This window comes from Strongylocentrotus purpuratus, unplaced genomic scaffold (assembly GCF_000002235.5).
Source record: "Strongylocentrotus purpuratus isolate Spur 01 unplaced genomic scaffold, Spur_5.0 spur5_scaffold_20, whole genome shotgun sequence".
In the NCBI taxonomy this organism is placed as follows: Eukaryota; Metazoa; Echinodermata; class Echinoidea; order Camarodonta; family Strongylocentrotidae; genus Strongylocentrotus; species Strongylocentrotus purpuratus.
In genome coordinates, this window is record NW_022145606.1 from 16,446,721 (window position 1) to 16,462,696 (window position 15,976).

Genomic DNA, 15,976 nt, shown 5'->3' on the forward strand with positions numbered 1-15,976 from the left:
GCGAAAAGCAGTCTGAAAAAATGACGTCATAGCCGAAACGTGTTAGGTTCGGGCGGAAACTCGGCGGAATTCGTGTAGTGATCTTTGTTCAAATGCGATTTACTCACAATTTTCTGTGTGAACATATATAATACTTGGTATCATCCGAAAGGGCTCTTCATTGCGGTCAGTTTGACACCATTGTTAACTGCGCTCAATGTATTGCGCGCATTGAACGCGCTATTACGTAATCCATAGTAAATTCATCATTTTGGGCGATAACTTTGCGCTGACATATTCGAATGTTACCAAACTTGGTAAACAGTTGTCACGTATATGGATACATATGTCTGCAAAGTTTCATTGATGTAGGTATAACGATCGCCATTTTAGAGCAAGTTGAAGTTATTTCTCAATTTTCTTGAAAATGGCGAATTTGGAGGGCAATTTTCTCAAATTTGGTCAGTGATAGGGTATATAATTTTGTATATGGCTGGAAAGGGCATATCTTCAAGTATGTAAATCCAAAAAAGGGTACGGGTTTGCCAAGCCATTATGGAGATACGGCCACAGAGAGAAAGCCAATTCCCAGAACTTTAGAGGGCGCTATTTATGTTATGCAAAGCCATTGGAGCGTGAAATTTGGCATGGCTATGTGCAATTATGAGATAAAGATACTGTAAGATTTAAATACAAAACGGAATTTATATGAGAAAGTTATGGCAGTTTTAGATTATTTAGGGGTCCATTTTTCAAGAACTTGAGAGATTTTTGACGGAGTCGGTTTTAGATTTGAATTTCGAGTATGAAGATGGCATTTTGAAGGTCAAGTCATGTGTCGCAGATGAAAGAACATCTCTCAGACTATCTAGAGGAATTTGTTAGAAGTTTGTAGGATCTGTGATAGTGGAGATAGGAAGGAAGAAAGAAAGGCCTTAAAATGGACCAGAAACGGACAAAATGGCGCCTGGACGGTCATGCATGAGTGATTTCGAAAATCGAAAAAGTAGGTGACCTTGATGAGATGCTAGAGATGATGCCTACGAAATTTGAAAGGAAAAGGACATGAGGAAAGCACCTAACTAGGAATAACAAGCATCATGTGCAAAACGAATGCGATTTTCTGACGAGGAATATAAGGAGGAAAATATTAATGGGGCAGAATGTGAACGAAAACAAGGCAATGACGAAGGTTCGTCATTGCAACTATATGTTAAGAGAAATTAATGTTAACAGTAGTAAAAGTAACTCCTAAAAACATTAAAATGTGAAAATACAGCTAACACAAATCACATGAAGAATTTTAGTAGCAATGGAATAGAGGAGGTAAAATGAAGAAGAGAGCAAGAGCACACATGTGCTGATAACATGCAAGAAGCCATGACTCATTTCTGAGAAGTAAGCCATAAATCAAATAAAACCGAAAGTTGTGTCCTTGAGCCAGCTAGTGGGTGGTCAGTTAAAGTCGCACTATAGTAAAACTAAATTTAAGCAGAGAAATAAGGAACACCTCCATCACCCCTCCAAACTCCTGCATAAAAGCGTAGTTTAGTTCCCTTCATGAACAGATCTTGTACTTGTTTTTTGTACTTCTTTTTTTCTGTAAGGTCTGCCAGCGTCAGATCATCGACAATGTAGTATTTCTCCTTATTTAGGGCCTCCCTTGACTTCTTCATGATGTCGACCTTCTCACGTATTGACAATGTCTTGACCAAAATGTGTCGTGGCTTATCTCCTTTCTTCCCATCACGATGAGCACGCTCAACCTTGATGTTCATGTTAAATTTCGTACTGAGGATGTCTATGGTGGCCCTGAAGGGACATCGCGAATAGACTAAATCGTGAAAAAAATGCGATAAAATTCACGATTTCGTCAATTTTATCGCCAATTTTTCACGACGAAATTCACGAAATTCACGATATCGTGAACTTTATCGTGAACTTTTCACGATAAAATTGACGATATCGTATATTTTATCGTGAAAAGTATACGATAAAGTTCACGATAAAATTGACGATATCGTATATTTTATCGTGAATTATTTTCTCCTGGCCTGGGCGGTTCGTAAACAAAACCAGCCCTAGCTAGCTTGATTGAAGACGATTATTATGACGAGACGTTTTTACGATGATTTCTGTGAAAATGGTAGGTTTAACTTCATATTATGCTCTATTTGTATTTTATCTTTGACAAGATAGGGATAAAAGTAATTGCACAGCGGAAGAATTACCCGGTATGCAATTAATGGTCTAACTGTTAGACCTAGATGCACTCAATGGCAATGCATTTTCCCATACATTCATTTCCATGTTGTAATATCTATTGAGTAATGTAATTGTCTAGGCCTACTTTTATTAGTAGGCCTAGATCTACGTACAAGCACACTCAATTTCTCAAACTGAGTCAACAAAGACTGACAGAGTCGATGTAGAACTAATACTAATAAGTAATGGGTAGCAGCGGCTAGCAGAATATAAGTAGCATTCTAGTGCACTAGCTGCATGCAGCTGCAGACCAAGGCCTAGGCTAGACCGAAAGCTTCAGTCTCTATAATCGTCGGTTGTTCCACTGAGACTACGTCTGGCTCCACTAGACCTGGCCTAATTTACAATGTAACATGCACGAGATAAAATGATATTTTGGGGGATTTGGGGGGCAAAACGCTACGACCTGAAATGGCCGTGGCGTTATCAAGGGAATGTGTATAGACGGTTTCCGTCTCTAAAGAGAGAGCCGGCCGACCCTACCCCAATAAGAGGCTAACGAACGAAAGAGACGGAAAATTCGGTCTAGGCCTAGGCTAGCTAGTACCTAGTATAGATGGAGTCTATAGAATAATGCATGATTGTATGAATTGTATTGAAGATGATTTAGTCGTAGGCTCTATGGCTTCAGTGATTATTGCATTGCTAGACATTTTATTTTTAATATTTGTTTCAATGCTTGCAACAACATGAATTATTCATTAAGCAAGGGCCTAGCCTAGGTCACTCGAGTAGACAATGCTAACGCGTATTGACCTCTCTGAGAGGGCAATCGATCGCACACAGTTACACACTCGTGAACACAATGAGTATGAAGCGACTGAAATGATCAGCAAGTTTGACAGTAGACTCTCGATTTGAATTTTCATAGAGGTAATACAAAAAAGTACACTAATGCTGCTATGTGTGGCCTAGGTCAGATATTGTTTCCAGAGTGATGCTACTGCAACTGCAGAGCAGCTAGGGTTTGAAAGATATTTATTTAAGAAATAAACTAAAAATTGTACATGGCCAGGCCCATGCATGCAGACACGGACTGTTAACCGTGGTAACACTAACAATATGTAAAACTGTATCAGAGCTTGGAGATAATTGATAATTTGTGACACTGATGCAGTGATAGATCTAAACTTCTGGAGCAAAATCAAACTTGTATTTAATCCTGAAAATCTCTCTGCCAAATAATTGTCTAAATTCTGTTTCTCTGTGTACCGGTAATCAAAAATGTATTCTTTATGTTATTATTGCAGGAGCTACTGACTACAAGCATGAAATAGATGTGACGCAATTGGATTTAATCGATCAACAGTACTGTTTGGCAATGGGAGAAAGTGGTAACGGGAGGACCTTTGCTTATTTGGCACCATTCAGTATCCAGTGATATTTCTTTTGTATTGTGTTGTTTCGGCAATATATCAATAAAGCAACAGTTTGACCGACTTGCCTGCATCATCACTTTTGTGCTGAAAACCTTATTTTGGTTGTTTGAAGGTCGCCATTTTCCTTTTTTATCGTCAACATTGACCTTCCGTCTTCATTCATCATCAGAACTCTACCTTTGACATCGACCATTCGTTTCTTCGTTCATAATCATCATGATAACTTTACTCTGCCATCATCGACATCGTTTCTGTGTATGAAGACCACGCCATCTTTCTGTTTGACAGTATACAAACCCCAGTTTGTATATTTACACCGTCAATTTCCGTTCTTTGTTTGAAGGTCAGGATTTACGCTTACCTTCCACATCGTCAGAAACTCTGCTATTCTTTTCCACATCGTCTCTTTTTGTTTCTTCGACATCGTCAGAAACTTGGGTCTTCTTTTCCACATCGTCAAATCTTGTTTCTTCGAGATCATCAGAAACTCTACCTTTGTCGTCATCGACACAATAGACCCTAATTGTTTCTTTGACATCGTCGGTTCATCGATCATCATTGACAATAACATCAACACATTTGACAAGTTTGATGATAATGTAGTGTAATTTGAAAAGCGGCAGTCTTTCGCTTTATAAATAGACTACCTTAATTGTTATTGGAATATCCCGGCTAGATTTTAGCACGGATTTGAATAAACGCTCATGGTTTAAATGATATATCTTGTGTCCACTATTTTTTTACTATAGCTGTCTGGTCTCTCGTGAATCACAGTAGAAAGAAAAGGAAGAATTAAATTAGGAATTAATTGGGATGTTGACCAAGTTACGATCACTGATCATGATCATTCAACTCCTAATCCAGTTCTTGCCAAAACTCTATATGCAGCAACATCATTTCAAAAAGCCATAAACATGCTCTGAAGCACTCAGTTTGTATGGTAATTTGATCCAATTATTTGATCTTGTTCGATTGTGTTTGTTACAAGGACACGTCTGTATAATTTCTGAACGTATTTTACACCGTATCAAAGATTGCAGTAACTTCTTCCTTTTCAATATACTGCTCTAAGGATAAGCCATGTTGGGAGGGCCACAGCCTTCTGTAGTCTTAAAAATGCATATTCCACATTCTTACTCTTTTTCTTCCTGTTTCTTGATCCCCTCCTTTTCTTCCTTTCTTCTCTTTTCTCCCTTCTTTTTATTCTCTTTCTGTCTATTTTTCTTCTTCTCTTTCTTCTTCTGCCCCTCTTTCTCTCTCCTACCCCTACTCCTTTTCCTCTCTCATTCTTTTTTTCTTCTTCTCCTTCTGCTTCCTATCATTCGTCTTGGTCCCGTTTCTTGTTATGCTTGATTCATCATTCATACTTGTTCTACAGCTTTTTTATGAATGTAGAGTTCAGATAAAATTAATTTGTTTCTCTCTCTATAATGTAATTTACACATATCAGTCACATATATTGTTTCTAAATTCTATATATTCATTTTGAATGCATGTAACATTGTCTGTTTGGAGCCACAGTGGCATTGATCTGTATTACTTTGACATTATGCATCACAAATTTCAGTATGAATAATATGAAGTATTAGCCCTGCATTGTTAATAATAAAACATGACCTGGGCTTCTTCTCTTTTCTACTTGTAGTATCTATACAACTGTATGTACTATAATCATGATTGTTAATAAAGTGATATTGAAACAAAAACTGCTGCAAAATTTAAGAAACTGAAATTGGGGTTTTCTGCCTACAACAGTAAACTCAAATAGGGCATTCTGTCATCAATATTAATCTTCAAACATATTTGTTTTACAAATATTTGCAGAAGTGTGTGTTAATTTTTGCCACAAAATTTGGGCTGCTAACACTTTACATTTCTTGAAACCTCTCAAAAACTGATTACACTTGAAACGTGTAGTGTTTGTTGACACATGAAGTAATAACCAACACCAAACATGATTATGGTAACATTAATTTTGTTAGGTTATTTTAATATAAACTGTATAACCAAGTATGAACATAGGAAAATAGATCTGTAGTTGATACACACAGCTTTTGTAATAGATTTTCAAGAACATTTAAAAAATGTGCTTAAAAATGTGAAAGACAAAACAGAAGAAGTACATTTAATAACATAATTGGCGGTAATGCTTATTTGCAGGGGTGGCGATTTCTTTTCATGACCGGGGGGACGAAATGCGAGGGACGGGGGAGCAGTGGCGTATATTGAACAAAAACGTTGGGGGATGGGGGGGGAGAAAAAAATCTGCATCCCCACTCTAACATTGTACATGCAGGCCTCGTGGAACGTTTATCATAGAGGGGGAGGCTAAAGTATTTTATTAGGTAGAGCAAAGCGAGCATAACAAGTGGAGCGTCAATTGGGGTGTGGTCCAGGGGCGTAGGCCCATGAAGCTCAGGGGTTTTAGGCATTTAATAACGGTCAGATGAGCATCCAGGGGCTCGTCTTAGAGCCCCTGGTGGGGTCCAGGGGGCAGACCCCCCGGAAGCTCAGGGTTTTACGCATTCAATCACAGTCAGATGAGCAAACAGGGGCCAGCCATAGGGCCCTTGGTGGGGTCCAGGGGGCAGAGCCCCCAGAAGCTAAGGGAAAAACCATGCCATTTCAGCAACATTTGTAAATCACTGGTATCGAGTTAGAAATAAATCAAGTTTGAATTTTATTAGGGGGGCAACTGACCCCAAGCCCCCCCCCCCCTCATCATAAGACCAAGGCGAGGGAGCAAAGAGAACGAGAGGGGTAGAGGTTACGGAAGTGACCATCCCCTCACAGGTTTTTGAAGTTTTGTTGTATTAACAAATTACATACTTTAATTAGCAAAAGAATAGTATAAAAACAAGCAATATACCTTTTTCACACTTCACTTTTCTAGAATATTTACTGTACACTTCGAAGAATATTATGCGGGAAGAATTTTGCACTTTTATTTGTCTAAACGCTGCACTCTAGGGCCCTCCAGAGCATAAAAGTTTGTTGCAGTCTTTAGTCAGTATTTGCTATACACTTTTTTCTCACTTTTTCAATTTTTCAGGGGGGGAAGATCCCCCCCCTAAAAAAAATTGAGGGGGGACGTGTCCCCCCCGTCCCCCCCCCCCCCCCCGGGATCGCCGCCCCTGCTTATTTGAGAATGGAAAATTGCAAACATATGAGTATCTTATTTGGCATCAAATAACCATTTGCTTCAGCAATGTGAGAGCTGAACAATTGCTAAACAATTTACATGTATAAATAGTGGAGAGAAAACTTTGGAATGAACGCAAATATTTTTTCCCCTTGAACCATAATTACATATCAATATCATTTCAATACCTTCATTACAACATACATGTATAACAAGAGATCAATGTACCTTGTGTTTAACAGAGCCTGTAAAATTAGTGGCCACATCACTTACTATATTATATTACTATATTATCACTTGTGCCCTTGGGTACCTACATCGAAAATGTACCACAGATGATTATTTTTTTAATATACCCCCCCCCCCTCATGCATAAACATCTGGCAACACTACGTACAAGAGACCCTTAGGGGAGCACTGCCCCTGAGTCCTCATGAGGGGCAAGGTAATCGATACAAACAAATTCAGATCCCCTCTCAAATGTCAAATTTTATTGAGTGCCAGCATTAAGTTTTAGAGTCAAAGTAAAGAAATTGCTATATACATGTATGGACATTTTCGGGGGTTCCGTTGAGGGGCAAGGTACCTCAACAACCTATAATTTCTCATGAATAATCCCTGCCAAATTTGATTAAATTCTGTTGTACTGATGTATTTTTTCAAAGAAAAATTGAACAATTAACCTTACAATGGTAACTGCGACCATAAAAATCTTAGAATATGTAGTTGTGATATATAATTTCCAAACCGGAATAGCTAATTGGTCGATTTTAGTCAAGAAACATTGTTTTATAGCTTAATTAATATATTGACTTTGAGAGGGAGCTATACAACATAAAAAGTTAATTATTTACAATTTCATAACTTTAGAATCGATTTCAACCGCGACAACGATCACTGATTATTGTAGGATAGTATATGCTTCCAATATGTTTATTTGAACCAAATTCAAGACCCCTTACCAAAACTTTGTAATACCTTTAGTAAGAAGCTCTGAATGTACACTATTTATTGAGCTGCTAAACAGTTAAATAAGGGCATTACAAGGACACAATTTGATATTGGACTGCATAAACACTCCGAGCAGCTTGATGACATTGTAGTGTTGGACAGTGTGATCAGCAAGGATAAGGCGAGAGGGCATCGGACAAATAGCTCGGGCAATGTCCTGCTCAGATGATTCTGGGCAGTGGCGCTTCACCTGCCGAACACTATAAAGGGAAAGATAAATATATCACAGTTTAAAACCTAAATACAATTAAATATATACTATAATAATATTCCACCCAGCAACGCTTACATGTGCAAAACAATCATATAATGATACATAAACAGGAGCCCCCAACAGTTGATTTAAAATTATGCAATAGCATTATCAGATATTTTATAAGCATGCCATTCAAAGCAATGATACATGAAGGTTGGTTTTATGTTATTAAGAAATGTTCCAGGTTTTTGAAAGATTTATATTTCGGGTTAGGTACATCCATGAATAAAATTATAAAAAATACAAAAACATCACGTATAAAAAAATTGTTTCATAGTTCATACCTCTCTTCCTGATACCATCTCGATAATGCTCCATGAATACCCTGCTACCGTAAGAGGCAATCTGGTAAAGTACTGTGCGTTATAGAATTTGTGAAATCAAGGAGCAAAACAATTTTTGTTTAAACTTAGAAAAGCATCCACATATACACTAAATAACTGTTTTAACATCTATTATATCAAGTGGTTAGCTTTGGAATACTAGTTACTCATGTGTTAAGATCCTACCAATGGTTTACACATAAAGTGAAGTATTGCTGAACACTTTTAGGGTTGAAATCAAATGAATTGCACATTTACAATGACTTGAAAATATGTATGACTTGAAATATTTCAAAGGTCATACATTTAGGTCTGTGACATTGTTCCTGATTAAAAGAACATTAAGACTCGTAAGCATACCAATGTACCAGTACAGTTCTCTTGATGCCAATATTATAGAAATGGTAACCTTGCTCGATTCATAATGCGGAATGAGGATCACTATTCATAATACGGGGAGAAGGTTGCTATTCATGATACGGGAAGAGGGTCGCTATTCATAATACGGAATGAGGGTCGTTATTCATAAAAATTAAATAAGCAAACAAAATAATAACAAGAAAGGGGAATTTTGAAAAGGGGACACCCCCACTCCCATGGCTGTGGCATAGCGATGGGGGGGGATGATACATGGCCTTGAATATTTGTCGAAAACATTTATTAAAAACAATTTTTTTTTTTTAAGAAATAAAGAAAAAAGGCGTGCTACAATAATGTACATCACCCCTACCCACAATCAGTCCGACCACGCTGCGCCGTTCGGCCCACCCTCCCTGCAGCATTCCCTTAGGACAAGTACATATTACCAACAATTTTCGTCAAGGGGATAGACAAAAAAGATCCGCACCACCCCACTCTTACATGCAGGCCCTGCTGAACGTTTCTAAAGTAGGTGAGGGAGGGGGGGGGGTAGGTATGTACGATTAGGTAGAGCATTGCATAAATTGGTGTGGGGTCTTGGGGGAAGCCCCTGCGGGGGTCAAGGGGTGGAGCCCCTAGAAGTTCAGGAGTTTTATACATTAAATTACCATCGATGAGCATACTTTTATACCCTATTTGTGACACTGACAGGTCACAAATTGGCGTGGGGTCCACAGGCGGAGCCCCCAGAAGCTCAAGAGGTTTTGGGCAATAAATTACGATCAGATTAGCATCTTTTCATACCTTATTTGTGACATTGACGGGACACAAATTAGGTTAGCTCCAGGGGGCAGAGCCCCTGAAGCTCAGGGGCTTTGGGCAATAATTACAGTCAGGTGAGCATATTTGTATACCTTATTTGTGACACTGGCATGTTAAGAATTGGTGTGGGTTCCGGGGGGTGGAGCCCCAGAAGCTCAGGGGGTATAGGCATTTAATAACAGTCAACTGAACATATTTTGATACCTTATTTGTGACACTGACAGGTCACGAATTGGCGTGGGATCCAGGGGGCGGTGCCCCCGGAAGTTCAGGGGTTTTAGGCATTTTATAACGGTCACATAAGCATGCAGGGGCCTGCCTTAGGGCCCTGGTGGGGTCGATGGGTGGAGCCACCGAAGCTCAAGGGTTTTAGGCATTTAATTCACTATTCTTTCTTACTTTCTTCATGAATTCGCCATTTTCCAACAAACACATAAAAAAGTATAATTTACTAAACATTGAGGAAAAAATCTCTGAAAATTATGTCATTTCAGCAGCATTTGTAAATCACCGCTATCGAATTAGAAATAAACCAAGCCCCCCCCCCCCCCCCTGATCTACACCTTATTGGCGGGAAAAATCGTAACTGTTCTCCCCTTCTTTTTTTCTTCCTCTTTTTTGTTCCTTTTAGCTCTCCTATTTCCCTTTCCCTTCTTTCCCCCTGTTTTAGGGGGTGGGGGAAAGGGGGGAGGCAAGGGCTTTTTGCCCCCCCCCCTGAACTACAACTTGTTGGCGGGAAAATTGCAACTCTTCTTCTTCTTCTTTCTTTCCCTTTCTCCCCTCTTTCCCTTCTTTTCCTTCTCTCTCTCTCTCTCTCTCTCTCTTTTTTTTTTTTGGGGGGGGGGGGGGGCAGGGCCTGCTGGCCCCCCCCCTGGATCCGCGCCTGGTTATATACCATCCTTTCATAAATTATACACAATATAGCAAGATATATTTTCCATATAAGTAAGGAAGTTAGATTTTCAAGATTTGAAGCCATTAAGATATGATATTGTGACCATTAGGCGTTATGCGAACGATGGCGTACCCTGTATTACCGGTATGTCTTTTTTTAAAGTATATTGTACCTTTTATCTTTGATGATTATATAGAGACATCCCCATTACCTTCATGTAGCTTATGAATCTGCCCCGCTCCTGTGGTGACAAAAAATACAGTAAAACCCAACACACATATAATCCTATTCACCGGTGTAATTCCCCCCCCCCCCCCTCCCCCCTTTCTTAAAGGTAATACAAAGTTTTGGGAATTTTGAAAATGGCCGGATAGCGATTCTTGAAAATGTTGATATATTTGGATGCCCTAAGGATGCATTACAAGCACTACACTTCTGCTTTCGAGAAAATTTGAATATCAATGCCTATACGGCCATCCAATGGTAGCTGCTAAAATGAACATCTCAGAATATGCAGTTGTGATATATATTTTCCAAACGGGAATAGCCAATCGGTCGATTTTAGTCAAGAAACATTGTTTTAATGCTAAATTAATATCTTGACCTTTAGAGGGAGCTATACAACATAAAGAGTTAATTATTTACAATTTCTTCTTTAAACTTGATTTCAACCGCGACAACGATCACTGAATACTGTAGGATCGCATATGCTTCCAATATGTTCATTTGAACCAAATTCATGACCCCATACCAAAACTTTGTATTACCTTTAATATAATTTTGTTTGCTTATTTAATTTCTATGAATAGCGACCCTTTCTGTATTATGAATAGCGAACCCTCTTATTGTATTATGAATAGCCACCCTCTTCTCGTATTATGAATAGCCACCCTCTTCTCGTATTATGAATAGCGACCCCCTTCTTTGATTATGAATAGCGGTTCTTACATGTATGAATAATGACCCTAATGTATAGTGACCCTTTTCTCAAATTATGAATAGTGGTCCTTATGAATAGCGGTTCTTATGAAAGCGGTCCTTATGAATAATGACCCTTTTCTCGTATTTTGAATAGCGACCCTCATTCCGCATCATGAATAGCCACCCTCTTCTCACATTATGAAAAGCAACCCTCCTATTCGATTATGAATAGCGGTTCTTACATGTATGAATAATGACCCTAATGAACAATGACCCTTTTCTCAAATTATGAATAGTGGTCCTTATGAATGGCGGTCCTTATGAAAGCGGTCCTTATGAATAGCGGTCCTTATGAATAGTAAGCAGATCTCATTTTAACAGACCTTTAGATGAGCATACATGTGGTATGTACACTGCATTTCAACTTTTAAACAAAAAGGGTAACTGCCCAATTCTCCATTGACAATTCTAACAGGTCTTAAAAATAAAGTAGTCCTTTTTATATTTAAACTGGTGTCTATTGGACATTTCTAGTTCATACCTTTACAAATAAAAGTATTTCTTGTGCAAGCTTCATTTAAGGTTCTTGTTAACATTGTTCAGATGAGAGAAAATGGTGATAAGGTAGTGACTTCAATGCTCAATATACATTTAAAGATAATCTGAAAGTTTGAGTGAAAACAGGCTATCATTAATGATCAAAATTTGAACTAGATGGAATTTTGACTGCGCGCAGTCAAAAATGATGCCTCCGCCATAGAGCAATTTTACAAACCAAAACGGAAGCAATTTTTAAAATTCAAGTTTGATTGTAATCCATCTGTCGGTTTTAATGATAATGCATTCACAAGCTATTTATGTATACATAATGAGCCCTGTGACCTTTGACCTTCGATCTTGTGACCCCGAAATCTAATCAGTTCATTGGCTCTGCTAGATACATACATGACCCAAGTTTGGCAGGAATCCATCGATCGGTTCTTGAGATAACGCGATCACGAGCTATTTTTGTATACCGGTACATAATGAGCCCTGTGACCTTTGACCTTCGACCTCGTGACCCCAAAATCTAATCAGTTCATTGGCTCTGTTAGATACATACATGACCCAAGTTTGGCAGGAATTCATTGACCGGTTCTTGAGATAACGCGATCACGAGCTATTTTTGTATACATAATGAGCCCTGTGACCTTTGACCTTCGATCTTGTGACCCCGAAATCTAATCAGTTCATTGGCTCTGCTAGATACATACATGACCCAAGTTTGGCATGAATCCATCGATCGGTTCTTGAGATAACGCGATCACGAGCTATTTTTGTATACCGGTACATAATGAGCCCTGTGACCTTTGACCTTCGACCTCGTGACCCCAAAATCTAATCAGTTCATTGGCTCTGTTAGATACATACATGATCCAAGTTTGGAGGGAATCCATCAATAGGTTCTTGAGATCACGCGATCACGCGATCACGAGAACGGGACGTACGGACGGACGTACGGACGGACGGACAACCAGAAAACATAATGCCTCCGGCTACTTTGTAGCGGAGGCATAGAAAATGATCTGCTTAATTCCGGAATTCTCCCAACTATATTATCATATGTATCAACTAGGTTTTTAGCAAGGACAATTAAAAAAAAAGCATTACAAGCCGTTCGACTGTAGTAACACTCCTTCTTAAAGAAAACAACATCTTAGGCCAGCCCCCAGGGGTTGTTAAAGAGAAGGGAATGCGAGGGATATGAAGGGAAACAACATCAGTGTCTGTAACAGCAGCTTAGCAATCTATAACCCATCATTATCTAAGATAATTTTTATTTTGTTATCATTTAAACGCATACACTCAATAAGGATACATTCAGCTTAGTTCCCATCATCCTGAGCTGGTTTGTATGGAGTGTTGATACATGGCAGTTGTACTACAAGTTGTAGGGCTTGCTTGCATGAATGCCAACCAGGTAATCTGTTGAATGAATAATAAAAGAAACATATGCAAACAAAATCTAGTGATAAACTTTGCACATTATAAAACAAAAAGAAAAACATCATAACACTTTTTTTTTACTCCAAGAGATGAATTTTTGTAAGATAATCACACTGTGATTGGATTACCCTTTAGCGTTTACGGTTAGACTTCATGCATCGTAGGACTCTACGAGTTCGCTGCCCATCAACTAAAAAGTTATGAGTTTTATGTTTTTATCAAGTTTATGACAGATATATAACCGTGTCAGAGGCGTCATAAATACATACGGTAGTACTTAGTCAGGATGTTGTCCTTAATCTTGGCAAAGAGATCTTAGTTAAACATGTAGCGGACAAGTAGCTTACTAAAGCTGATTTGGTCAAGAAGTTAGACTTATGACGGTTTCGAGAAACGGGCCCCTGGCCTGGGTGCTAGCCGAAATTCACTAAATAGACTAGTAAATACCTAATAGTAATATAGATCTAACTTAAAGTGACTCGGTAACATTGCCTCAGATTCTGAAACAAAATCATGGATTTAGCTCATGCTGCAATCATAATTTTAAACCTTTAAACCTTTAGCTTAGCCTCTGTAAGGTCGGTCAGGAATCCCGTGACTTTTACAAACCAATCGTCTGTCTGATTATCAAGTTATTTATGATTGGAAATCGAAATTAAACTTTGCGTTTTCTTAATGGTTTTTATAAACTAGGGCCTAAGCCTAGTCTATTCAGGAAAATAAGTATGGTAAAACCGGTCACTCAAAGATTATTACTTTTTTGAGCCACTTCATGATCATTTTGAAGCGAAATTTGATTAGGGCTTCAATATTCAGTAGGGAAGCTGGTACAAGAATAAGGATCGTCTGCATTTTCGCAGACGTTTCCAATTTCCAATCCGCGCGTTGGTGATGCGAAAAACGGATTCCGCGATGTTTTTATCGATGCATTTTACATTGACTTAAGTTTGTACAGAGACTTTCACATACATGTAAGGGGCGATAAATCCTCGAGAAGACGGACAACCCATAAAAGAAGATGGCGCTTGTTTAGAAATCTTGTTATTTTTGGAGTATTTTTCGGAAAAACGATGATATCAGTATACCTACACTTTTTCACGGCAAACCGCTGCACAATACAAGTGCAAACCGATGGTGGGTTGCGGGCAGATGCGCGCCTGTGTGAAGTAATGTCTTGGATCCTCATTATGGTAGATAACTTCACACAGGCGTGCGCCGCCCGCAACTCACCATCGATATGCACTTGTATTGTGCAGCGGTTTGCCATGAAACCTGAGAAAAAGTGTATAGTAATATCATTGTTTTTCAAAAAAATACTCCAAAAATGACAAAAAAATTGACACGAAACAGGTAATAAACATAGCGACTTTTAACTCATGATCTTATTTGGACATTTAATGAATATTTACTTTAATTTGGGTATGTTATAGTAGGGTATCTCCACGCCGGAGTTACGGGTCACGTTTCTGAACAAGTGCCAAGGAGACTGGGGTTATTTTCTTACAAGGAATCTGTTTTTTTGCATGCCCCGATGCCCGCGCTGGGAACCTGAAACCTGCAGAGTGCCGATAAAAAAAGACGTTCACGAACGCAATTTGTCAGTTTTTACGACTAGGATATCCTTGTTTATGCAGACGATCCTCATTCTCGGACCAGCGCCCCTTAGTATAATCATGACATAAAATAATGATATTACACTGTATCACAGACATAATAATATTATAAATAACACATAGATCTAGGGCCATGGCATGATTGCATCTCAGAGTCAGACTTAACATTGTTAAACGATCCCTTGTATATATCTATCATGATTTGTAGATCTATAGATCTGGTGCTTGCCTACATCGAATTGAATCAGCTCAGCTCAGCTCAGTTTGCGTCTAGATCTAGTCGACGATTACGAGTGTGCTATTGCAATCACTCTGTCAGTCTTTGTTGACTCAGTTTGAGAAATTGAGTGTGCTAGTTCGTAGGCCTACTAATAAAAGTAGGCCTAGATCGAGATCAATTTAATACATTACTCAATACTAGGTCTAACGTTAGACCTATTAGACCTCTACAACATGGAAATGAATGTATGGCCTATGGGAAAATGCATTGAGTGCATCTCTAGACCATTAATTGCATACCGGATAATTTTTCCGCTGTGCAATTACTTTTATCCCTATCTTGTCAAAAATAAAATACAAATAGAGCATAATATGAAGTTAAACCTACCATTTTCACAGAAATCGATCATCTTAAAAATGTCTCGTCATAATAATCGTCTTCAATCAAGCTATAGATCTAGGCCTAGCTGGTTTTGTTTACGAACCGCCCAGGCCAGGAGAAAATAATTCACGATGAAATATACGATATCGTCAATTTTATCGTGAACTTTATCGTATACTTTTCACGATAAAATATACGATATCGTCAATTTTATCGTGAAAAGTTCACGATAAAGTTCACGATATCGTGAATTTCGTGAATTTCGTCGTGAAAAATTGGCGATAAAATTGACGAAATCGTGAATTTTATCGCCAATTTTTCGCGATTTAGTCTATTCGCGATGTCCCTTCAGGGCCACCATAGATGTCTTCCACTTTCACGACACAATCCTCTGTTTGATCGCCTGTTGATTCCTCAATCCCG

At 38.6% G+C, this 15,976-nt stretch overlaps 2 long non-coding RNA genes across 2 annotated transcripts; one reads left to right on the forward strand and one right to left on the reverse strand.

Moving 5' to 3' along the window:
- Positions 1-1,978: 1,978 nt before the first annotated feature.
- LOC115927258 lies at positions 1,979-4,342 on the forward strand. The gene is made up of 2 exons (XR_004065528.1): positions 1,979-2,125; positions 3,495-4,342. It is a non-coding gene; the product is annotated as an uncharacterized LOC115927258 (long non-coding RNA).
- Positions 4,343-7,065: 2,723 nt separating this feature from the next.
- LOC115927257 lies at positions 7,066-15,660 on the reverse strand. The gene is made up of 4 exons (XR_004065527.1): positions 15,560-15,660; positions 13,212-13,318; positions 8,317-8,388; positions 7,066-7,976 (listed from the first exon to the last, which is right to left on the reverse strand). It is a non-coding gene; the product is annotated as an uncharacterized LOC115927257 (long non-coding RNA).
- Between the last annotated feature and the right edge of the window lie 316 nt (positions 15,661-15,976).